We start from the raw sequence: 24,980 nt of genomic DNA, 5'->3' as shown, positions 1-24,980 counted from the left end.
AATAGGAATCTTTTCTAGGGATATTTATGTCCGCTGCGTTATGCTAATTAGTTTCAGGCTGATTACGCTCCCGCATGCGGATTTGGGAGTCACTAGAGGTTTTTAAAAAAGATACAAATACACCTTTGGTACAGTGGGGACTGTGAAGCAACACAAACAGGCACAGAAAGTGCATACACACACATGATAACATACATGTACACATGGATGTTGTGTTGTAGATATTTGGTAGTAGAGTAGGGGCCTGAGGGCACACACTTAATATGTTGTGAAATCTGTTGTGAATGTATTGTAATGTTTTAAATTGTATAACTGCCTTTATTTTGCAAGACCCCGTGAAGAGCAGCAGCTAATGGGGATCCATAATAAATATAAATACGTTACTATAGCTTACCATTCCCTAAATAAGCCAGTAAAGAAAGCATGGTAATCACTGATGATTACTAATAATGTTGTTATTCAGCAGAGTCCTTATGCTTCCATATGTTACAGTTGACAAAATGGCTAGCTGTATTACTAGATTAGTCTGGGGCGGGTGAATTTAACCACAACTTGCAGGCAGTGGGTTTAGAGCAGCAATGACCCAGAAAAAGGATACATGTTTTTGGGGAAATTATACCACCACCCAAAAGGGCACTTTGGATACTGGGGGGAAAAAGGGCCTGTTCCCTGTACAGAAAGGGCCCTAGCTGTACACGTGCCTGGTCTCACAGAGGAAGAGAAGAGGAGACTGTCTTACTGAGGAAGAGGAGAGTATCTCACAGAGGAGGAGGGGGAGAGGGAGAGCGGAGGAGGAGAAGAGGAAGAGAGGAGGAGACTGTCACTGATGAGAAGGAGAGGAGGAGACTGTCACTGGTGAGGTGGTAGAGAGGTGAAGACTGTCACTGATGAGAGGGAGAGGTGGTAGAGAGGAGGAGACTGTCACTGATGAGGAGGAGAAGTGGTAGAGAGGAGAAGACTGTCACTGATGAGGAGGAGAGGTGGTAGAGAGGAGAAGACTGTCACTGATGAGGTGGTAGAGAGGAGGAGACTGTCAAGGATGATGAGGAGAGGTGGTAGAGAGGAGGAGACTGTCACTGGTGAGGAGGAGAGGTGGTAGAGAGGAGGAGACTGTCACTGATGAGGTGGTAGAGAGGAGGAGACTGTCAAGGATGAGGAGGAGAGGTGGTAGAGAGGATGAGACTGTCACTGATGAGGAGGAGAGGTGGTAGAGAGGAGAAGACTGTCACTGATGAGGAGGAGAAGTGGTAGAGAGGAGAAGACTGTCACTGATGAGGAGGAGAGGTGGTAGAGAGGAGAAGACTGTCACTGATGAGGAGGAGAAGTGGTAGAGAGGAGAAGACTGTCACTGATGAGGAGGAGAGGTGGTAGAGAGGAGAAGACTGTCACTGATGAGGAGGAGAGGTGGTAGAGAGGAGGAGACTGTCACTGATGAGGTGGTAGAGAGGAGGAGACTGTCAAGGATGAGGAGGAGAGGTGGTAGAGAGGAGAAGACTGTCACTGATGAGGTGGTAGAGAGGAGGAGACTGTCACTGATGAGAGGGAGAGGTGGTAGAGAGGATGAGGTGGTAGAGAGGTGACTGTCACTGATGAGGAGGAGAGGTGGTAGAGAGGATGAGGTGGTAGAGAGGTGACTGTCACTGATGAGGTGGTAGAGAGGAGGAGACTGTCACTGATGAGGAGGAGAGGTGGTAGAGAGGAGAAGACTGTCACTGATGAGGTGGTAGAGAGGAGGAGACTGTCACTGATGAGGATGAGAGGTGGTAGAGAGGAGGAGACTGGCACTGATGAGGATGAGAGGTGGTAGAGAGGAGAAGACTGTCACTGATGAGGTGGTAGAGAGGAGGAGACTGTCAAGGATGAGGAGGAGAGGTGGTAGAGAGGAGGAGACTGTCACTGATGAGGTGGTAGAGAGGAGGAGACTGTCACTGATGAGGAGGAGAGGTGGTAGAGAGGATGAGGTGGTAGAGAGGTGACTGTCACTGATGAGGAGGAGAGGTGGTAGAGAGGAGGAGACTGTCACTGATGAGGAGGAGAGGTGGTAGAGAGGAGAAGACTGTCACTGATGAGGTGGTAGAGAGGAGGAGACTGTCACTGATGAGGATGAGAGGTGGTAGAGAGGAGAAGACTGTCACTGATGAGGTGTTAGAGAGGAGGAGACTGTCACTGATGAGGATGAGAGGTGGTAGAGAGGAGGAGACTGGCACTGATGAGGATGAGAGGTGGTAGAGAGGAGAAGACTGTCACTGATGAGGTGGTAGAGAGGAGGAGACTGTCAAGGATGAGGAGGAGAGGTGGTAGAGAGGAGTAGACTGTCACTGATGAGGAGGAGAGGTGGTAGAGAGGAGGAGACTGTCACTGATGAGGTGGTAGAGAGGAGGAGACTGTCAAGGATGAGGAGGAGAGGTGGTAGAGAGGAGAAGACTGTCACTGATGAGGTGGTAGAGAGGAGGAGACTGTCACTGATGAGAGGGAGAGGTGGTAGAGAGGATGAGGTGGTAGAGAGGTGACTGTCACTGATGAGGAGGAGAGGTGGTAGAGAGGAGAAGACTGTCACTGATGAGGAGGAGAAGTGGTAGAGAGGAGAAGACTGTCACTGATGAGGAGGAGAGGTGGTAGAGAGGAGAAGACTGTCACTGATGAGGAGGAGAGGTGGTAGAGAGGAGGAGACTGTCACTGATGAGGTGGTAGAGAGGAGGAGACTGTCAAGGATGAGGAGGAGAGGTGGTAGAGAGGAGAAGACTGTCACTGATGAGGTGGTAGAGAGGAGGAGACTGTCACTGATGAGAGGGAGAGGTGGTAGAGAGGATGAGGTGGTAGAGAGGTGACTGTCACTGATGAGGAGGAGAGGTGGTAGAGAGGATGAGGTGGTAGAGAGGTGACTGTCACTGATGAGGTGGTAGAGAGGAGGAGACTGTCACTGATGAGGAGGAGAGGTGGTAGAGAGGAGGAGACTGTCACTGATGAGGATGAGAGGTGGTAGAGAGGAGGAGACTGGCACTGATGAGGATGAGAGGTGGTAGAGAGGAGAAGACTGTCACTGATGAGGTGGTAGAGAGGAGGAGACTGTCAAGGATGAGGAGGAGAGGTGGTAGAGAGGAGGAGACTGTCACTGATGAGGTGGTAGAGAGGAGGAGAATGTCACTGATGAGGAGGAGAGGTGGTAGAGAGGATGAGGTGGTAGAGAGGTGACTGTCACTGATGAGGAGGAGAGGTGGTAGAGAGGAGGAGACTGTCACTGATGAGGAGGAGAGGTGGTAGAGAGGAGAAGACTGTCACTGATGAGGTGGTAGAGAGGAGGAGACTGTCACTGATGAGGATGAGAGGTGGTAGAGAGGAGAAGACTGTCACTGATGAGGTGTTAGAGAGGAGGAGACTGTCACTGATGAGGATGAGAGGTGGTAGAGAGGAGGAGACTGGCACTGATGAGGATGAGAGGTGGTAGAGAGGAGAAGACTGTCACTGATGAGGTGGTAGAGAGGAGGAGACTGTCAAGGATGAGGAGGAGAGGTGGTAGAGAGGAGTAGACTGTCACTGATGAGGTGGTAGAGAGGAGGAGACTGTCAAGGATGAGGAGGAGAGGTGGTAGAGAGGATGAGACTGTCACTGATGAGGTGGTAGAGAGGAGGAGACTGTCAAGGATGAGGAGGAGAGGTGGTAGAGAGGAGTAGACTGTCACTGATGAGGTGGTAGAGAGGAGGAGACTGCCAAGGATGAGGAGGAGAGGTGGTAGAGAGGATGAAACTGTCACTGATGAGGAGGAGAGGTGGTAGAGAGGAGAAGACTGTCACTGATGAGGAGGAGAAGTGGTAGAGAGGAGAAGACTGTCACTGATGAGGAGGAGAGGTGGTAGAGAGGAGAAGACTGTCACTGATGAGGAGGAGAAGTGGTAGAGAGGAGAAGACTGTCACTGATGAGGAGGAGAGGTGGTAGAGAGGAGAAGACTGTCACTGATGAGGAGGAGAGGTGGTAGAGAGGAGGAGACTGTCACTGATGAGGTGGTAGAGAGGAGGAGACTGTCAAGGATGAGGAGGAGAGGTGGTAGAGAGGAGAAGACTGTCACTGATGAGGTGGTAGAGAGGAGGAGACTGTCACTGATGAGAGGGAGAGGTGGTAGAGAGGATGAGGTGGTAGAGAGGTTACTGTCACTGATGAGGAGGAGAGGTGGTAGAGAGGATGAGGTGGTAGAGAGGTGACTGTCACTGATGAGGAGGAGAGGTGGTAGAGAGGAGGAGACTGTCACTGATGAGGAGGAGAGGTGGTAGAGAGGAGAAGACTGTCACTGATGAGGTGGTAGAGAGGAGGAGACTGTCACTGATGAGGATGAGAGGTGGTAGAGAGGAGGAGACTGGCACTGATGAGGATGAGAGGTGGTAGAGAGGAGGAGACTGGCACTGATGAGGATGAGAGGTGGTAGAGAGGAGAAGACTGTCACTGATGAGGTGGTAGAGAGGAGGAGACTGTCAAGGATGAGGAGGAGAGGTGGTAGAGAGGAGAAGACTGTCACTGATGAGGTGGTAGAGAGGAGGAGACTGTCACTGATGAGAGGGAGAGGTGGTAGAGAGGATGAGGTGGTAGAGAGGTGACTGTCACTGATGAGGAGGAGAGGTGGTAGAGAGGATGAGGTGGTAGAGAGGTGACTGTCACTGATGAGGTGGTAGAGAGGAGGAGACTGTCACTGATGAGGAGGAGAGGTGGTAGAGAGGAGGAGACTGTCACTGATGAGGATGAGAGGTGGTAGAGAGGAGGAGACTGGCACTGATGAGGATGAGAGGTGGTAGAGAGGAGAAGACTGTCACTGATGAGGTGGTAGAGAGGAGGAGACTGTCAAGGATGAGGAGGAGAGGTGGTAGAGAGGAGGAGACTGTCACTGATGAGGTGGTAGAGAGGAGGAGACTGTCACTGATGAGGAGGAGAGGTGGTAGAGAGGATGAGGTGGTAGAGAGGTGACTGTCACTGATGAGGAGGAGAGGTGGTAGAGAGGAGGAGACTGTCACTGATGAGGTGGTAGAGAGGAGGAGACTGTCAAGGATGAGGAGGAGAGGTGGTAGAGAGGAGTAGACTGTCACTGATGAGGTGGTAGAGAGGAGGAGACTGTCAAGGATGAGGAGGAGAGGTGGTAGAGAGGATGAGACTGTCACTGATGAGGTGGTAGAGAGGAGGAGACTGTCAAGGATGAGGAGGAGAGGTGGTAGAGAGGAGTAGACTGTCACTGATGAGGTGGTAGAGAGGGGGAGACTGTCAAGGATGAGGAGGAGAGGTGGTAGAGAGGATGAAACTGTCACTGATGAGGAGGAGAGGTGGTAGAGAGGAGAAGACTGTCACTGATGAGGAGGAGAAGTGGTAGAGAGGAGAAGACTGTCACTGATGAGGAGGAGAGGTGGTAGAGAGGAGAAGACTGTCACTGAGGAGGAGAAGTGGTAGAGAGGAGAAGACTGTCACTGATGAGGAGGAGAGGTGGTAGAGAGGAGAAGACTGTCACTGATGAGGAGGAGAGGTGGTAGAGAGGAGGAGACTGTCACTGATGAGGTGGTAGAGAGGAGGAGACTGTCAAGGATGAGGAGGAGAGGTGGTAGAGAGGAGAAGACTGTCACTGATGAGGTGGTAGAGAGGAGGAGACTGTCACTGATGAGAGGGAGAGGTGGTAGAGAGGATGAGGTGGTAGAGAGGTTACTGTCACTGATGAGGAGGAGAGGTGGTAGAGAGGATGAGGTGGTAGAGAGGTGACTGTCACTGATGAGGAGGAGAGGTGGTAGAGAGGAGGAGACTGTCACTGATGAGGAGGAGAGGTGGTAGAGAGGAGAAGACTGTCACTGATGAGGTGGTAGAGAGGAGGAGACTGTCACTGATGAGGATGAGAGGTGGTAGAGAGGAGGAGACTGGCACTGATGAGGATGAGAGGTGGTAGAGAGGAGGAGACTGGCACTGATGAGGATGAGAGGTGGTAGAGAGGAGAAGACTGTCACTGATGAGGTGGTAGAGAGGAGGAGACTGTCACTGATGAGGTGGTAGAGAGGAGGAGACTGTCACTGATGAGGATGAGAGGTGGTAGAGAGGAGGAGACTGGCACTGATGAGGATGAGAGGTGGTAGAGAGGAGGAGACTGGCACTGATGAGGATGAGAGGTGGTAGAGAGGAGAAGACTGTCACTGATGAGGTGGTAGAGAGGAGGAGACTGTCAAGGATGAGGAGGAGAGGTGGTAGAGAGGAGTAGACTGTCACTGATGAGGTGGTAGAGAGGAGGAGACTGTCACTGATGAGAGGGAGAGGTGGTAGAGAGGATGAGACTGTCACTGATGAGGTGGTAGAGAGGAGGAGACTGTCAAGGATGAGGAGGAGAGGTGGTAGAGAGGAGTAGACTGTCACTGATGAGGTGGTAGAGAGGAGGAGACTGTCAAGGATGAGGAGGAGAGGTGGTAGAGAGGATGAGACTGTCACTGATGAGGAGGAGAGGTGGTAGAGAGGAGAAGACTGTCACTGATGAGGAGGAGAAGTGGTAGAGAGGAGAAGACTGTCACTGATGAGGAGGAGAGGTGGTAGAGAGGAGAAGACTGTCACTGATGAGGAGGAGAAGTGGTAGAGAGGAGAAGACTGTCACTGATGAGGAGGAGAGGTGGTAGAGAGGAGGAGACTGTCACTGATGAGGTGGTAGAGAGGAGGAGACTGTCAAGGATGAGGAGGAGAGGTGGTAGAGAGGAGAAGACTGTCACTGATGAGGTGGTAGAGAGGAGGAGACTGTCACTGATGAGAGGGAGAGGTGGTAGAGAGGATGAGGTGGTAGAGAGGTGACTGTCACTGATGAGGAGGAGAGGTGGTAGAGAGGATGAGGTGGTAGAGAGGTGACTGTCACTGATGAGGAGGAGAGGTGGTAGAGAGGAGGAGACTGTCACTGATGAGGAGGAGAGGTGGTAGAGAGGAGAAGACTGTCACTGATGAGGTGGTAGAGAGGAGGAGACTGTCACTGATGAGGATGAGAGGTGGTAGAGAGGAGGAGACTGGCACTGATGAGGATGAGAGGTGGTAGAGAGGAGAAGACTGTCACTGATGAGGTGGTAGAGAGGAGGAGACTGTCAAGGATGAGGAGGAGAGGTGGTAGAGAGGAGGAGACTGTCACTGATGAGGTGGTAGAGAGGAGGAGACTGTCAAGGATGAGGAGGAGAGGTGGTAGAGAGGATGAGACTGTCACTGATGAGGTGGTAGAGAGGAGGAGACTGTCAAGGATGAGGAGGAGAGGTGGTAGAGAGGAGTAGACTGTCACTGATGAGGTGGTAGAGAGGAGGAGACTGTCAAGGATGAGGAGGAGAGGTGGTAGAGAGGAGGAGACTGTCACTGATGAGGATGAGAGAAAGAGAGGCCTGTTGCTGTGCCAGACTGGAGAACAGTCACAATGTACCCATCAGCACATATGGCTAAAGTCATCTTTATGACACAGAAACATGTGGAGCAGCGCAGAGTTCTATTTAGAGATGGAACATGTTACCGATGGTCATTCTGGACATGGCCCTTCTGTTTGTCTTGTGTAATCATTTGACCATGGGTGACATCCATGGTTTGTCTGTGGGTCAAGAAGGCATAGACTAGAGCAGTATGCATGTTCCCTATAGCAGAACCCAGTATGCATGTTCCCTGTAGCAGAACCCAGTATGCATGTTCCCTGTAGCAGAACCCAGTATGCATGTTCCCTGTAGCAGAACCCAGTATGCATGTTCCCTGTAGCAGAACCCAGTATGCGTGTTCCCTATAGCAGAACCCAGTATGCATGTTCCCTGTAGCAGAACCCACAAGCAGCAGTCTCACCCAATAATTATCATAACAATGATTGTATTGATTAGTTGTGTCTGTTGTGAATGTGAGGTTGCCTTACAAAGACAGGCAAGGGTTTCATGCTTTCATATTCTTTTTGAAATAGATGTCTTTTTAAATCAGAATCTTCTTTTCCATCAAGACCAGATTTTGATATCAGATCTAAAAGGTAACACAACCACATCCCATCCTACTCTACTCTCTTCTCTAGTCTACTCTTTAGTCTACTCTCTTCTCTAGTCTACTCTCTTCTCTAGTCTACTCTTTAGTCTACTCTCTACTCTACTCTTTACTCTCTACACGCTACTCTTTACTCTACTCTATACTCTCTACTCTACTGTACACTCTTTACTCTACTCTACTCTACACTCTACTCTCTACTCTACTCTATACACTCTACTGTACACTCTACTCTTTACTCTACTCTACCCTTTACTCTATACTCTACTCTACACTCTACTCTTTACTCTATACCCTCTACTCTACTCTTTACTCTATACCCTCTACTCTACTTTTTACTCTATACCCTCTACTCTTTACTCTATACCCTCTACTCTTTACTCTATACCCTCTACTCTACTCTTTACTCTATACCCTCTACTCTTTACTCTGCTCTCTACTCTTTACTCTCTACACTGCTCTTTACTATACTCTCTACTATTTACTCTACTCAAAACTCAAATCCTTCTGTTCACCTGATTTAGAATTCCTCACAATCAAATGTAGACCGCATTATCTACCAAGAGAATTCTCTTCGATTATAATCACAGCCGTATATATCCCCCCCCCAAGCAGACACATCGATGGCTCTGAACGAACTTTATTTAACTCTTTGCAAACTGGAAACCATTTATCCGGAGGCTGCATTCATTGTTGCTGGGGATTTTAACAAGGGCTAATCTGAAAACAAGACTCCCTAAATTTTATCAGCATATCGATTGCACAACCAGGGGTGGAAAAACCTTGGATCACTGTTACTCTAACTTCCGCGACGCATATAAGTCCCTGCCCCGCCCCCCTTTCGGAAAATCTGACCACGACTCCATTTTGCTGATACCTGCCTACAGACAAAAACTAAAAAAAGAAGCTCCCACGCTGAGGTCTGTCCAACGCTGGTCCGACCAAGCTGACTCCACACTCCAAGACTGCTTCCATCACGTGGACTGGGACATGTTTCGTATTGCGTCAGATAACAACATTGACGAATACGCTGATTCGGTGTGCGAGTTCATTAGAACGTGCGTTGAAGATGTTGTTCCCATAGCAACGATTAAAACATTCCCTAACTCTACTCTATACTCCACTCTCTACTCCACTCTTTACTCTATACTCTCTACCCCACACTCTACACTTTTCTCAAAACTCTCTACTCTGCACTCTACTCTATAGTATACAATATACTCTTTACTCCACTCTATACTCTATACTCTCTACTCTACTCTGTACTCTACTCTCTACTCTACACCCTCTACTCTACTCTTTACTCTATACCCTCTACTCTACTCTTTACTCTATACCATCTACTCTTTACTCTATACCCTTGACTCCCTACTCTGCTCTCTACTCTACTCTTTACTCTCTGCACTACTCTTTACTATACTCTCTACTATTTACTCTACTCTTTACTTTCTACTCTTTAGTATACACTCTACTCTTAACTCTCTGCTCTACTCTTTACTCTATACTCTCTAATCTACTCGACGTTTAAAGCTTGGGAAATCTTTTTGTATCCAAATCCGGCTTTAAACTTCTTCACAACAGTATCTCGGACCTGCCTGGTGTGTTCCTTGTTCTTCATGATGCTCTCTGCGCTTTTAACGGACCTCTGAGACTATCACAGTGCAGGTGCATTTAAACGGAGACTTGATTACACACAGGTGGATTGTATTTATCATCATTAGTCATTTAGGTCAACATTGGATCATTCAGAGATCCTCACTGAACTTCTGGAGAGAGTTTGCTGCACTGAAAGTAAAGGGGCTGAATAATTTGCACGCCCAATTTTTCATTTTTTGATTTGTTAAAAAAGTTTGAAATATCCAATAAATGTCGTTCCACTTCATGATTGTGTCCCACTTGTTGTTGATTCTTCACAAAAAATACAGTTTTATATCTTTATGTTTGAAGCCTGAAATGTGGCAAAAGGTCGCAAAGTTCAAGGGGGCCGAATACTTTCGCAAGGCTCTTTACTCCACTCTATACTCTCTACTCTACTCTGTACTCTACTCTCTACTCTACTCTTTAGTCTATTCTCTACTCTACTGATTAGTCTACTTTCTACTGTACTCTTTAGTCTACTCTCTACTCTACTCTTTAGTATACTCTCTACTCTACTCTTTAGTATACTCTTTACTCTCAACTCGACTCTTGACTACTCTCTCCTCCACTCCACTCTACTCGATACTCTGTATTGTACTCTCTACTCTACTCTACTCTCTACTCTTTACTCTGTATTCTACTCTACTCTACTCTCTATTCTACTCTACTCTCTATTCTACTCTACTCTATTCTACTCTACTCTCTACTCTTTCTCCACTTCGACCAACAGAACGGACAGGCAACAGTTTCCTCAGGTTTCCATAGCAACCCCACTCCAATTGCCACCGCTGCACTGCACTGGCTCCACTTTGGCAAGATGGAGGCGCTTCTCTTCTCTCACTGTGTCTGTGTGTGTTCCTGCATGCTTGTGTGTGTGTGTGTGTGTGTGTGTGTGTGTGTGTGTGTGTGTGTGTGTGTGTGTGTGTGTGTGTGTGTGTGTGTTTTCCTGCATGCTGATGCGTGTGTGCCTGTGTCTATGGTAATGCCCTGTGTCTCTTTATCCAAACGGCTGTCTGTGATGAGGGGCTTGCTGCGCCCCACGACTAGAAAACCTCCAGCTCTGTGCATCCATGCAGAATAGTACTCATGTAGAGGCTCTCACTCATTCTCCTCCCCTCCCCCTCTTTAACCCCCCCCCCTCCTCACACATACACACCACCACAGCCCATGTGATCCCCAGCTGCCAGTCTATTGGCTGATACCACCGTGGCGTGCATCCAATCGGGCTTAAATGCTGAGATCAACATAAGCAGAGCTGCCTGGTGATCCTCCCAGACTGGCAGCAGAGAGGAGGTAGATCTTGTGAGGCAGGCAGGCAGGAGGACGAGCGGCGCCCTCCTTGACCACCATCGCCACGACAACGCACCTCACGCCTGTGGCTAGAGCCCAGCCAGCTCCGTTAGCAACCGTTAGCATCGCTCTATCACTCTACCAGGGGACCATCTGCCATTGCTTCCCCTCTCTTTCCCTCTCTCTATCCCTCTGTTCTTTGCTTCCTCTCTAAACTCGTTAGCTGCTCCTCTCATCTCGGTGCAGTCGAGGTTCTGCTGTCAGTCATTATGAAGCACAGCGTGGCAGCAGCAGCCATGGAGGAGACAATTACAGGTAAGTACAAGACACCAGCTGACATGCTTTATCCACCTCTAGAGAGAAGAGAGTGAAGGAGAAGAGCAGGGGCTGCTGATTAGAATGGAGGGATGGAGAGAGGGAAAAGGAGGAGCAGGGGAGGGGGTTGTTTGTTGTTGCTTGGCTGTGGAGAGTAGCAGAGCAATGCTCATAGGACAGATGGGGCAGTGCTGGGTAGTGTGTGTGTGTGTGTGTGTGTGTGTGTGTGTGTGTGTGTGTGTGTGTGTGTGTGTGTGTGTGTGTATGCGTGCGTGCGTGCGACTCTGTGAGGCATAATCAGGTTAGAGCAGCCCATCTCAGCCTTCTGATTAAAAGCCTCCCAATCTCAACAAACACAGAGCCTAAAGCCCAGTCTGAAGCTGTCTTTGTGAACACAGACAAAGCAGAGGGAAGTGGTGGCGATAGTACACATTGTGAATAAGGTTTAGCATTGTATACTACTACCCACTTTCCTACCAATGGAGGAATGGACCACTGCTATCCACCATATTAGCCTCGGCTAGCAAATTATAAATGCCATATGTGTTAGTATGTTTAAATAATGCACACATTTCATGTCTAACATTGCCATGGACAGATGTTCATTTGCATTGTATTTATTACGGATCCCCATTAGCTGCTGCCAAGACAAACATTATTGCAGTTATATACAATTTAAAATACATGACATTACATTTTATAACACTTTTCACAACACATTGTGTTCCCTTAGGCCACTACTCTACTTCCACACATCTTGTGGCATGTCTTGTGGGTTGTGCATGAATGTCCAAGCTGTGTGCTAGTTTAAACAGACACCTAGTGCATTCAGCATGTCAATACTTCTTACAAAAACAAGTAGTGATGAAGTCAATCTCTCCTCCACTGTGAGCCATGAGAGATTTACATGCATATGATTAATGTAAGCTCTCCGTGTACATTTAAGGGCCAGCCGTACTGCCCTGTTCTGAGCGAATTGTAATTTTCGGAGCTATATACTGTAGCAATATAAAACAACAAGATTATTGTCTTTGCCATGGCTACTGTAGCTATAGCTACCCCGGGGATAATCTGCTTTGTCAAGAACAGGTATTCCCAAACTGAAGGGTATGCGCAATGCCGTTGGGGGTATGCCAAATAAAAATGTGATTCACAATTTAAAATATATATATATTTATTTTTTTAATGTACATCACATTTTTATTTGGCCATACCCCCAACGGCATTGCGCATATATATTTATTTATGTTTTTTATATTTGTATTTCTTCACATTTTAAACAGTCCATTTATATTTCCCAACGGGGCTATACATTTGGGTGAGGTTTTTTCTCACCTGAGTAGCCTCATTTCACTTCCAAAAATAAAATGTAACCATCTAGTGTTCAGCGAAATAACAACACATTGTCAAATACAGGTAACCTAGTCAAATAATTAGCATCCAGTCCCATTAACTGTTACTCTCTCGCGGGAAACCACTCGTGTGCAGACATTTAGAAACAAAATATGACAATTAGAAAAATAAGCCACAGGAGTTTTTTGAGCGAGAATACAGACGACTTTCTAGTAGTAATACATGTATAAAAGTAACAGATACCATTAATAAGATGGGGCTAGAAGTGTCTTATATGGTGAGTTACTGAGTGGCTGGGACAGGCAAGCCCCATACTATAGTGGAGGACATAATTCTTCCTGCTGCCATGGATATGGCTGGGACAATGCTGGGGGAAAAGGCCATAAAACTATAGACAATGACTTCATCAAACAACACTGTTTCATGATGCATCAGTGACATGGCAGGAGATGTTTTGAAATAATTTCTGCTTCGCATACAAGCCAGTGAATTCTATGCGTTACAGCTGGATGAGTCAACAGACGTGGCGGGCCTGGCACAGCTCCTGGTATATGTCGGTTACATTTATGGGGCATAAATTAAGAAATACATCCTCTTCTGGAATCCAGGACAACAGGAGAGGATATTTTTAAAGTACTGGATAGCTTTGTGACATCAAATGGACTTTGGTGATCAAGATGGTTGGTATCTGTACAGTCGTGGCCAAAAGTTTTGAGAATGACACAAATATAAATTTTCACAGTCTGCTGCCTCAGTTTCTATGATGGCAATCTGCATATACTCCAGAATGTTATGAAGAGTGATCAGATGAATTGTAATTAATTGCAAAGTCCCTCTTTGCCATGCAAATCAACTGAATCCCCCAAAAACATTTCCACTGCATTTCAGCCCTGCCACAAAAGGACCAGCTGACATCATGTCAGTGATTCTCTCGTTAACACAGGTGTGAGTGTTGACGAGGACAAGGCTGGAGATCACTCTGTCATGCTGATTGAGTTCGAATAACAGACTGGAAGCTTCATAAGGAGGGTGGTGCTTGGAATCATTGTTCTTCCTCTGTCAACCATGGTTACCTGCAAGGAAACACGTGCCATCATCATTGCTTTGCACAAAAAGGGCTTCACAGGCAAGGATATTGCTGCCAGTAAGATTGCACCTAAATCAACCATTTATCGGATCATCAAGAACTTCAAGGAGAGCGGTTCAATTGTTGTGAAGAAGGCTTCAGGGCGCCCAAGAAAGTCCAGCAAGCGCCAGGATCGTCTCCTAAAGTTGATTCAGCTGCGGGATCGGGGCACCACCAGTACAGAGCTTGCTCAGGAATGGCAGCAGGCAGTTGTGAGTGCATCTGTACGCACAGTGAGGCGAAGACTTTTGGAGGATGGCCTGGTGTCAAGAAGGGCAACAAAGAAGCCACTTCTCTCCAGGAAAAACATCAGGGACAGACTGATATTCTGCAAGAGGTACAGGGATTGGACTGCTGAGGACTGGGGTAAAGTCATTTTCTCTGATGAATCCCATTTCTGATTGTTTGGGGCATCTGGAAAAAAGCTTGTCTGGAAAAATCAAGGTGAGCGCTACCATCAGTCCTGTGTCATGCCAACAGTTAAGCATCCTGAGACCATTCATGTGTGGGGTTGCTTCTCAGCCAAGGGAGTGGGCTCACTCACAATTCTGCCTAAGAACACAGCCATGAATAAAGAATGGTACCAACACATCCTCCGAGTGCAACTTCTCCCAACCATCCAGGAACAGTTTGGTGATGAACAATGCCTTTTCCAGCATGATGGAGCACCTTGCCATAAGGCAAAATTGATAACTAAGTGGCTCGGGGGAACAAAACATTGATATTTTGGGTCTATGGCCAGGAAACTGCCCAGACCTTAATCCCATTGAGAACTTGTGGTCAATCCTCACTTCATTTTAAGAAAGTGAAATGACAGAATAATAGTAGGGAGAATGATTTATTTCAGCTTTTATTTATTTCTTCGCATTCCCAGTGGGTCAGAAGTTTACATACACTCAATTAGTATTTGGTAGCATTGCCTTTAAATTGTTTAACTTGGGGTAAACATTCCGGGTAGCCTTCCACAAGCTTCCGACAATAAGTTGGGTGAATTTTGTCCCATTCCTCCTGACAGAGCTGCTGTTACTGAGTCAGGTTTGTAGGCCTCCTTGCTCGTACACGCTGTTTCAGTTCTGCCCACAAATTGTCTATAGGATTGAGGTCAAGGCTTTGTGATGGTCACTCCAATACCTTGACTTTGTTGTTCTTTAAGCCATTTTTCCACAACTTTGGAAGTATGCTTGGGGTCATTGTCCATTTGGAAGACCCATTTGCAAACAAGCTTTAACTTCCTGACAATGTCTTGAGATGTTGCTTCAATATATCCACATAATTTTCCATCCTCATGATGCCATCTATTTTGTGAAGTGCACCAGTCCCTCCTGCAGCAAAGCACCCCCACAACATGATGCTGCCACCTCCGTACTTCACGGTTGGGATGTTGTTCTTCGGCTTGCAAGCCTCCCCTTTTGTCCTCCAAACATAACGATGGTCATTATGGCCAAACAGTTCTATTTTTGTTTCATCACACCAGAGGACATTTCTCCAAAGTCCGATCTTTGTCCCCATGTGCAGTTGCAAACCGTGTCTGGCCTTTTTATGGCGGTTTTGGAGCAGTGGCTTCTTCCTTGCTGAGTGGCCTTTCAGGTTATGTTGATATAGGACTTGTTTTACTGTGGATATATATACTTTTGTACCTGTTTCCTCCAGCATCTTCTCAAGATCCTTTGCTGTTGTTCTGGGATTGATTTGCACTATTCGCATCAACGTAGGTTCATCTCTGGGAGACAGAACGTGTCTCCTTCCTGAGCAGTATGACGGCTACGTGGTTCCATTGTGTTTATACTTGCATACTATTGTTTGTACAGATGAACGTGGCACCTTCAGGCATTTGAAAATTGCTCCCAAGGATGAACCAGACTTGTGGAGGTCTACCATTTTTTTCTGAGGTCTTGGCTGATTTCTTTTGATTTTTCCATGATGTCAAGCAAGAGGCACTGAGTTTGAAGGTAGGCCTTGAAATACATCCACAAGTGCACCTCTAATTGACTCAAATTATGTCAATTATCCTATCAGAAGCTTCTAAAGCCATGACATCATTTTCTGGAATTTTCCAAGCTTTTTAAAGGCACAGTCAACTTAGTGTATATCACTTCTGACCCACTGGAATTGTGATACAGTGAATGATAAGTTAAATAATCTGTCTGTAAACAATTGTTGGATAAATGACTTGTGTCATTCACAAAGTAGATGTCCTAGCCGACTTGTCAAAACTATAGTTTGTGAACAAGACATTTGTGGAGTGGTTGAAAAACAAGTTTTAATGACTCCAACCTAAGTGTATGTAAACTTCCGACTTCAGCTGTATGTGACAGTTCATTCTCGGCCCTCACGAGCATGAAAACTAATTACAGGCACAGACTGTGTGGGAAATGATTTAAGACTGATACTCTCTCCAATACAACATTGCAGAGTTATGTGCATCCTTTCAAGCACACCCTTTTCATTAACCTGTGGTGAGTTATTCACAATTTTCAATGAGCAAATTTATTTTATTTTTTTACCAGGTAAGTTGACTGAGAACACGTTCTCATTTGCAGCAACGACCTGGAGAATAGTTACAGAGGAGGGGGATGAATGAGCCAATTGTAAACTGGGGATTATTAGATGACTGTGATGGTTTGAGGGCCAGAATGGGAATTTAGCCAGGACACCGGGGTTATCACCCCTACTCTTACGATAAGTGCCATGGGATCTTTAATGACCTCAGAGAGTCAGGACACCCGTTTAATGGCCCATCCGAAATACGGCACCCTACACAGGGTAGTGTCCCCAATCACTTCCCTGGGGCATTGGGATATGTTTTTACACCAGAGGAAAGAGTGCCTCCTACTGGACCTCCAACACCACTTCCGGCAGCATCTGGTCTCCCATCCAGGAACTGACCAGTACCAACCCTGCTTAGCTTCAGAAGCAAGCCAGCAGTGGTATGCAGGGTGGTATGCTGCTGGCAATACAGTTTTATATGTAAGATGGCTACATAAAGAGCAAAATTATTGATTATTATTATATTATTATTTGTGCCCTGGTCCTATAAGAGCTCGTTGTCACTTCCCACAAGCCGGGTTTTGACAAAAAGTCACACTCATTCTTATGTTTAATAAATGTATTGTATAGTGTGTGTGTGGCAGGCTTACAATTATGGCAAAAAAAAACATTTGAGAGTGCGCTGACCATAGTGCTAGAAGTACACAGCTGGAGGTTGAATGTTTGAAAGGGTACAGGACTATAAAAGGTTTGGGAACCACTGGTCTAGAAGACTCCATTCACATTTGGATTGTTGGATTATTCAAGTAGAAATCCTCACAGGCCTCGATTATTACTTGTGCTGGGCTGCAGGCAAGCCTCCTCCTCGACCTATTGTCTCCCTGCTGCTGTGCAAGCCTGTTATGATGTGGCCTCTCTTGTCCACTGAGTAGATTCCAATGACATTTAGTACCTAAGCCTGGCTAACAATGTCCGGGTTCAGCAACTTTTTTTGATACATATTGCATTGTCATGTGTAGCCTAATGTTGAATTGGGCTTCATTTCCCCAACAGAGGGAGGTAGTTTAGCTGATGTTGAATTGGGCTCCATATCCCCAACAGAGGGAGGTAGTTTAACTTAGGCTAGAGGATGTTTCAGAAATGTGTAGTGGTGGTTTATTAAGTACACCCATCTAGTACAAGGGGTGGACACCCCTTTGCCTCCAGAACAGTCTGAAGTTTTGGGGGTATGGAAACATTGCTCAATTAGTATCATGGGACTTAACATGTGCCAGGAAAACAAGCCCCACACCATTACAACACTACCACCAGCCTGTACTGTTGACATCAGACAGAAGGGGGCAATAGACTCATGCTGCTTACATCATATCCTGGCTCTGCCATCAGTACGACGCAACCGGAACAGGGATTTTGTTGGACCAGGCGATTGTTTTCCACTCCTCAGTTGTCCAGTTTTGGTGATCCCCTGCCCACTGGAGCCACTTCTTCTTGTTTTTAGCTGATAGGAGTGGAACCCGGTGTGGAACCCGGTGTGGTCGTCTGCTGCAATAGCCTGTTTGTGGCCCGTCCGTTAGCTTGCATAATTCTTGCCATTCTTCTTCAGCCTCTCATGAATAAGCTGTTTTCGCCCACAGGAATGCCGCTGAGTGGATGTTTGTTTGTTTGTCGCACCATTCTCGGTAAAACCTAGACACTGTCGTGCGTGAAAAGCCCTGGATGCTGGATGTTCTGAGATACTGGAACAGGTGCACCTGACACCGACAATCATACTACGCTCAAAGTCGCTTAGGTCACTAGTTTTGCCCATTCTAACATTCAATCGAACAGTAACTGAATGCCTCGATGCCTGTCTGCCTGCTTTATACAGCAAGCCACTGCCTCGTGACTCACTGTCTGCAGGAGCGAACCATTTTCGTGAATGGGATGGTGTACCTAATAATCTGTGTCTAGCTCTGAGAGGCAGCTAGAGCAGTGAGAGGCAAAGCATAGGCCACCACCTCCCCATAGACCTTCAGTCAGTCTCCTCTCCTCCAGCACAGAGACCACACATTCCCATTCCAGGCAGGTTTTCTCTCCCTCCCACCTACAATTTCTCCATCTCTGTTTTTCCACCTTTTTCCTCCACATACACAATCTCCACCTGTTTTTTTAAATATCAATACTCTTCTCTCTCCACACCTCTCTCTACACCTCTATCTCTACACCTCTCTCTCTAAATGTCTCCCCTGTTCCGTTCCTTTAGCGATGTCAGACCAGCTATTGATGTCCCATCTCTCTGCCTGTCTGCCTCCTTCCACCCTAACAAGGTTTCTGAGGGGGGGGGGCTCAACCCCTCCCCTTGCAGATATGGGGAGGATGGAGGGGAACGAGGTAGGGGAGAGGGAGCTATGCTGTACACTGTGGCCTTAGGGGGGCATCTCTCATCTGTCAGAGCAGGCAGCATCGCCACACGCTGAGAAGGCCAATGCTGTGCACACAAATAACGTCTGGGGTAATCAAGCAGTAATCAGCAGTGAGCTATTTGAGCAGAGATGGAGACAGACATTTAGATGTCATGTTGTGGTAGGGTTTGGATGTGATGTCTGGTGGCACATAGCAATATGACAGACAGAGTAGGACATTTAGATGCTGATATAGATTGAATCAGAAGGCTGGGTTGTCTAACATGGGAAGGATAGAGTTAGCTGTACATCATCACAGTGGTCATGAATGAGCAGAACTACACTGGTTGTGTGTGTAGTAATTGCCCTTAGCGTGCATAGATATCTGCAACCGACACTGCTCTTGTTTAGTTCCCAAATGGCACCCTATTCCCTATTCTGTGCACTACTTTTGACCACAGCCATATGAGCCCTTGTCAACAGTAGTGCATCATTTGTGATGCAGACTAGGACTGCAGTGTTACACCCATGAGCCCAGTTGCTTTGTAACAAAGGGTCCTAAAAGTTGTGGTAGAGAAGATTGATATTTTCTTCTCCTTTAAGAGGTGAATCTGTGTGTGTGTGAGAGAGAGAGACTACCTTTACCTTGTATAGGTGTGTGTTTCTTTGTTGTGTGTGTAGCATCAGCTGTGTCTTCCGGATTGTGTGTGTGTGTGTGTGTGTGTGTGTGTGTGTGTGTGTGTGTGTGTGTGTGTGTGTGTGTGTGTGTGTGTGTGTGTGTGTGTGGTTATGCTGCCTGACACTGACAGAATCTGCTGGTTACAGAACACCAGTCACGTCTCAGGTCATGATGTTTCTCCTGAGTTTACCTCATCTGCCTAACAGAGGATGTGTCCCAAACAGAGGCGTCATTTCAGCTGAACTTAGGGTATGGCCAAATGACAGGGTTTGAGGTGAGTGAAGCTACAGCAGCTGTGTGATTAGAACGTTGAAGCTCATTTACTGCATTTCCATACAATTTAAGAACTCTAAAATGTTATTTGGAGAACAGCAAAAAGCTGCCATTATCACCCGACTTCTGTACCTTCATTTACCTCTAACACATTTGTGTCATACTATTACTGTACAGCAGAAAATCACTAATGGAATGAATGTACTATAGTTATTTGAATATTCAATGGTTTATTTTATTTTGGGAGTCTAGGACAAATGTAATGAAAACTCTGACACGTTGTCTAAACAACAGTCTGATGCATTGTACCATCACGTTAGCTCGTGCTTTTTGTCAAGACTGTGTGTTAAGCTGGTGTGTGTGTGTGTGTGTGTGTGAAACAGTAAAGCACATAAAACCATTGTTTCCACGATGCCTCCCTCTCAAAATGCCAACATCATGCAGCAACAGCAGCAGTAAACAGAACCTCGTTGAAGCGTAAGGAAGGATCTCTCTGGAGAGACACACACACACACACCGTGATGCATTGACATGGTGTGGCAGATAGAGAGTCTCTCTGCTAGGAACAACTAACAGGTCTCTGGGGGGAGGAACGAGAGAGAGAGAGACTGCTGCACTGAGAATGACTCCTATGCCTTTACACTGAAAGAACCAGAAGTGCCATAAAGGCCCATATTCGTATAGAATTTAGGGAGTAGGAGTGCTGATCTTGGATCAGTTTTGCCTTTTAGATTATAATGAATATGATTACATAGACAGGACAGGCCTGATCCTAGATCAGCAATCCTACTCTGAGGCACTTTATTAATACAGGCCCAGTACTCCATCTTGTTAGAACAGTGAGGTTGGATGAGGAACAATGTGCAGGGAATGAACTAAGCAAGACATGTGCCAGTGACATAACTATTCATCAGGATTGATAAGTCGTTGGTTATGTGGTTGATTTAATGCAAATGAATTTCTGATCATTTTCTGAACTCTAAGATTACAAAGCAAAGACTTGTTTTCTCTCTCTCTTTTGTTGTAATTTTTGCCGAAAGAGAGGGATTAAGTCTGAATGGGAATGATAATGTGCATCTTCATAAATGGGTTGTGTTCATTAGGGAAGAAATGTTTCAAAACGTTTTGCAACAGAAAACAAAACAGACCCTTTCTGATTGGACAAGACCAGGTAGTTCCTCCCTGATTCAGTAAGTCTTCTTTAATTTGTGTCTAATGAACAGGACCCTGAACTCTGTCAGGTTCACCTCTGTCAAGGTGCTTTGTATTAAATGGGATGAATATTCAAACCTATATATCATTATGCAGCCCTCCCTCTGCCTGCCTGCCTGTCTTGGAGGAGGCCAATCAACTTAGACCCAGAGCTGAGGGAAATGCTGAGATGGCAAAGCCCTCACGGAGAGGTGTAAATTTGTCCTTATGACAGTGGTCTCTCCCCCTTCCTCCTGTACATAAATATTCTCTTCAGGAAACAAACAGGAGACATTGGTGTCTCATATGTATCCTCCCATCATACATGGGATACCATAGGCAGCGTTCCTCCAGAGAGGAGAGAGAATGGGATTCAACAGACATTTAGGTTTTATCCCAGGTTTCTTTCCCCTGAAGGCTGAAAGGTGGAGGAGAGGGTTTAATACTTCCACTAGGATATGAAATAAGGCCTTAGGGAAGGATGTCACTTTATTATCTCTTTGGCTGTCTCTCTCCCCCTGTAGACTGGTTGGTGGGTGGGGTGTTAAGTGAGAAGGGAAAGGGTCATTCACCATGATTAGTGACAGGCTTCTGAGTGTCCCCAGGGAGGCTGTGTCATCCCCCAGCCCCCAGACACACTCTAATCCCCTCTGCTTTATGGGGGTCATCTGGCCTCTGAGGAGAACAAGGATGAACAATAATATGTACGGCGAGACGAACAACATAAATTACAGAGCTTGATGTGGGAAGAGTTCAGGGACACTGTAATAAAACGCTTTGCAGCAAATTATGAAAATCTGTGTTCTTATTGGACAAGTTCAGGTTGTACTTTCCATTTTTTTTTTTTATGCCCAAATGAACATGACCTGGATGGATGGTGTCTACTAAATAGAAAGGGGTAGGGGAAAGTATGACCAAACATACTGGCTGTAGCTCTCAATGGCTCCGTTGGTAAAGCTTGGGTTTTGGGTTCAATTCCCCGGGCCAGCCATACGTAAAGTGTATGCACGCATGACTAAGTCGCTTTGGATAAACGTTTGTGCTAAATGGAATATATAAAGCATGAAAACGGCAAAAGTTTATGTAATGCTGCTACAGTGGTAACAGTTGAGACGTTCACTGCTCCAGATAACTACCCAGTCCTACTCTCTCTGAAAACATGACAGCGCAGTTATTATCTGGCTGTTTCCCCCCACCCTGTCTTTTGTTTGTTTTCCAAGGTCATTGTTATGCCAAGTTTTACACAGAGTGCTGTGATTACCGCGGCAGAACATCTTTGCATCCCAGAAGATAAATCTGGATTAAAGAGTGTAATCAACTGGAAAATAATGGATTTTTTTGGTTGGGGGTTCGGTGATGCCACCCGGTTTATTGAATCTGGAATTATAAATGGGTTAATTCCTTTAATTCCTCTTTGTAGCACTTACTCACAGCGAGCGTGGATGCCCAAATTGTGGATTTGAAGCAGGGCCGTTTCCACTCCTTACTCTGTGGGCTACTGTTAGTTTTTTGAAACTATTATCCAAAAAACAACAGTTAAAGCCTTTGTTTGGAGGTTTTGGGGTCCTGTTGTGCTGTCTTCTCTTCACTTCCCTTCATGTTGTATTTCTCGCCTCTGGTGAGGGCTCAGTCTTCATCTAACTAGATATCACTAAGCTTTTCAGGTCAGAATCCTGCACTATAATCACCTCTATTCACCGACACAGACAGACAGACAGACAGACAGACAGACACCGAGAAACACACCGAGACAGACAGACACCGAGACAGACAGACACCGAGAAACACACCGAGAAAGACAGACAGACAGACACCGAGAAACACACCGAGACAGACAGACAGACACACCGAGACCGACCGACCGACACCGAGAAACACACCCAGACAGACAGACAGACAGACAGACAGACAGACAGACAGACAGACAGACAGACAGACAGACAGACAGACAGACACAGAGAAACACACCGAGACAGAGAGAGAGACACACACACTGTAAATCCTTCCCCTGGCTCTCTCTTCTCTCTCTTTTTCTCCCTCTTTGTGTGGCTCATTCTTCATTACTGCAGTGTTGAAACGTGGTGGGAAGACTTGTTTGGACTTTATTGATGATTCCTGTTAACAGGAGGAGGTGCTAAGACTCTGTTAGGAGAGGAAGAGAGGGAAACATAATTAACCATCAGCCTGTTAGAGAGAGAGGAAGAGAGGGAAACATAATTAACCATCAGCCTGTTAGTAGGAGAGAGAGAGAGGAAGAGAGGGTAACATAATTAACCATCAGCCTGTTAGTAGGAGAGAGAGAGAGGAAGAGAGGGAAACATAATTAACCATCAGCCTGTTAGAGAGAGAGGAAGAGAGTGAAACATAATTAACCATCAGCCTGTTAGTAGGAGAGAGAGAGAGGAAGAGAGGGTAACATAATTAACCATCAGCCTGTTAGTAGGAGAGAGAGAGGAAGAGAGGGAAACATACTTAACCATCAGCCTGTTAGTAGGAGAGAGAGAGAGGAAGAGAGGGAAACATAATTAACCATCAGCCTGTTAGTAGGAGAGAGAGAGAGGAAGAGAGGGAAACATAATTAACCATCAGCCTGTTAGTAGGAGAGAGAGAGAGGAAGAGAGGGAAACATAATTAACCATCAGCCTGTTAGTAGGAGAGAGAGAGAGGAAGAGAGGGAAACATAATTAACCATCAGCCTGTTAGTAGGAGAGAGAGAGGAAGAGAGGGAAACAGAATTAACCATCAGCCTGTTAGGAGAGAGAGAGGAAGAGAGGGTAACATAATTAACCATCAGCCTGTTAGTAGGAGAGAGAGAGAGGAAGAGAGGGAAACATAATTAACCATCAGCCTGTTAGTAGGAGAGAGAGAGAGGAAGAGAGGGTAACAGAATTAACCATCAGCCTGTTAGTAGGAGAGAGAGAGAGGAAGAGAGGGAAACATAATTAACCATCAGCCTGTTAGTAGGAGAGAGAGAGAGGAAGAGAGGGTAACATAATTAACCATCAGCCTGTTAGTAGGAGAGAGAGAGAGGAAGAGAGGGAAACATAATTAACCATCAGCCTGTTAGTAGGAGAGAGAGAGAGGAAGAGAGGGTAACATAATTAACCATCAGCCTGTTAGTAGGAGAGAGAGAGAGGAAGAGAGGGTAACATAATTAACCATCAGCCTGTTAGTAGGAGAGAGAGAGAGGAAGAGAGGGTAACATAATTAACCATCAGCCTGTTAGTAGGAGAGAGAGAGAGGAAGAGAGGGAAACATAATTAACCATCAGCCTGTTAGTAGGAGAGAGAGAGAGGAAGAGAGGGTAACATAATTAACCATCAGCCTGTTAGAGAGAGAGAAAGAGAGGGTAACATACAGTAATTAACCATCAACCTGTTAGTAGGAGAGAGAGAGGAAGAGAGGGTAACATAATTAACCATCAGCCTGTTAGTAGGAGAGAGAGAGGAAGAGAGGGAAACATAATTAACCATCAGCCTGTTAGTAGGAGAGAGAGAGGAAAGGAGGGTAACATAATTAACCATCAGCCTGTTAGTAGGAGAGAGAGAGGAAGAGAGGGAAACATAATTAACCATCAGCCTGTTAGTAGGAGAGAGAGAGGAAGAGAGGGAAACATAATTAACCATCAGCCTGTTAGTAGGAGAGAGAGGAAGAGAGGGAAACATAATTAACCATCAGCCTGTTAGTAGGAGAGAGAGAGGAAAGGAGGGTAACATAATTAACCATCAGCCTGTTAGTAGGAGAGAGAGAGGAAGAGAGGGAAACATAATTAACCATCAGCCTGTTAGTAGGAGAGAGAGAGGAAAGGAGGGTAACATAATTAACCATCAGCCTGTTAGTAGGAGAGAGAGAGGAAGAGAGGGAAACATAATTAACCATCAGCCTGTTAGTAGGAGAGAGAGAGGAAGAGAGGGAAACATAATTAACCATCAGCCTGTTAGTAGGAGAGAGAGAGGAAGAGAGGGAAACATAATTAACCATCAGCCTGTTAGTAGGAGAGAGAGAGGAAAGGAGGGTAACATAATTAACCATCAGCCTGTTAGTAGGAGAGAGAGAGGAAGAGAGGGAAACATAATTAACCATCAGCCTGTTAGTAGGAGAGAGAGAGGAAAGGAGGGTAACATAATTAACCATCAGCCTGTTAGTAGGAGAGAGAGAGGAAGAGAGGGAAACATAATTAACCATCAGCCTGTTAGTAGGAGAGAGAGAGGAAAGGAGGGTAACATAATTAACCATCAGCCTGTTAGTAGGAGAGAGAGAGAGG

General features: G+C 46.2%; 1 protein-coding gene across 4 annotated transcripts in view; it reads left to right on the top strand.

Annotated features, from left to right (window-relative positions):
- LOC135549666 (engulfment and cell motility protein 1-like) overlaps positions 1-24,980 on the top strand; it is a 216,435-nt gene that overhangs the window by 156,237 nt on the left and 35,218 nt on the right. The window contains exon 1 of one of the 4 annotated variants that reach the window (XM_064979849.1): positions 10,895-11,226. The exons of the other annotated variants lie outside the window; for them this stretch is intronic. The gene's annotated coding sequence lies outside the window, so the exon portion shown is untranslated. Of the gene's footprint in view, positions 1-10,894; positions 11,227-24,980 lie in introns of those variants that run through there. 4 annotated transcript variants of the gene reach the window in all.

The sequence above is a fragment of the Oncorhynchus masou genome, chromosome 12, assembly GCF_036934945.1.
Source record: "Oncorhynchus masou masou isolate Uvic2021 chromosome 12, UVic_Omas_1.1, whole genome shotgun sequence".
NCBI lineage: Eukaryota > Metazoa > Chordata > Actinopteri > Salmoniformes > Salmonidae > Oncorhynchus > Oncorhynchus masou.
Note: the sequence above shows the minus strand (reverse complement) of the source record. Positions and strands in the feature narration are given on the sequence as shown.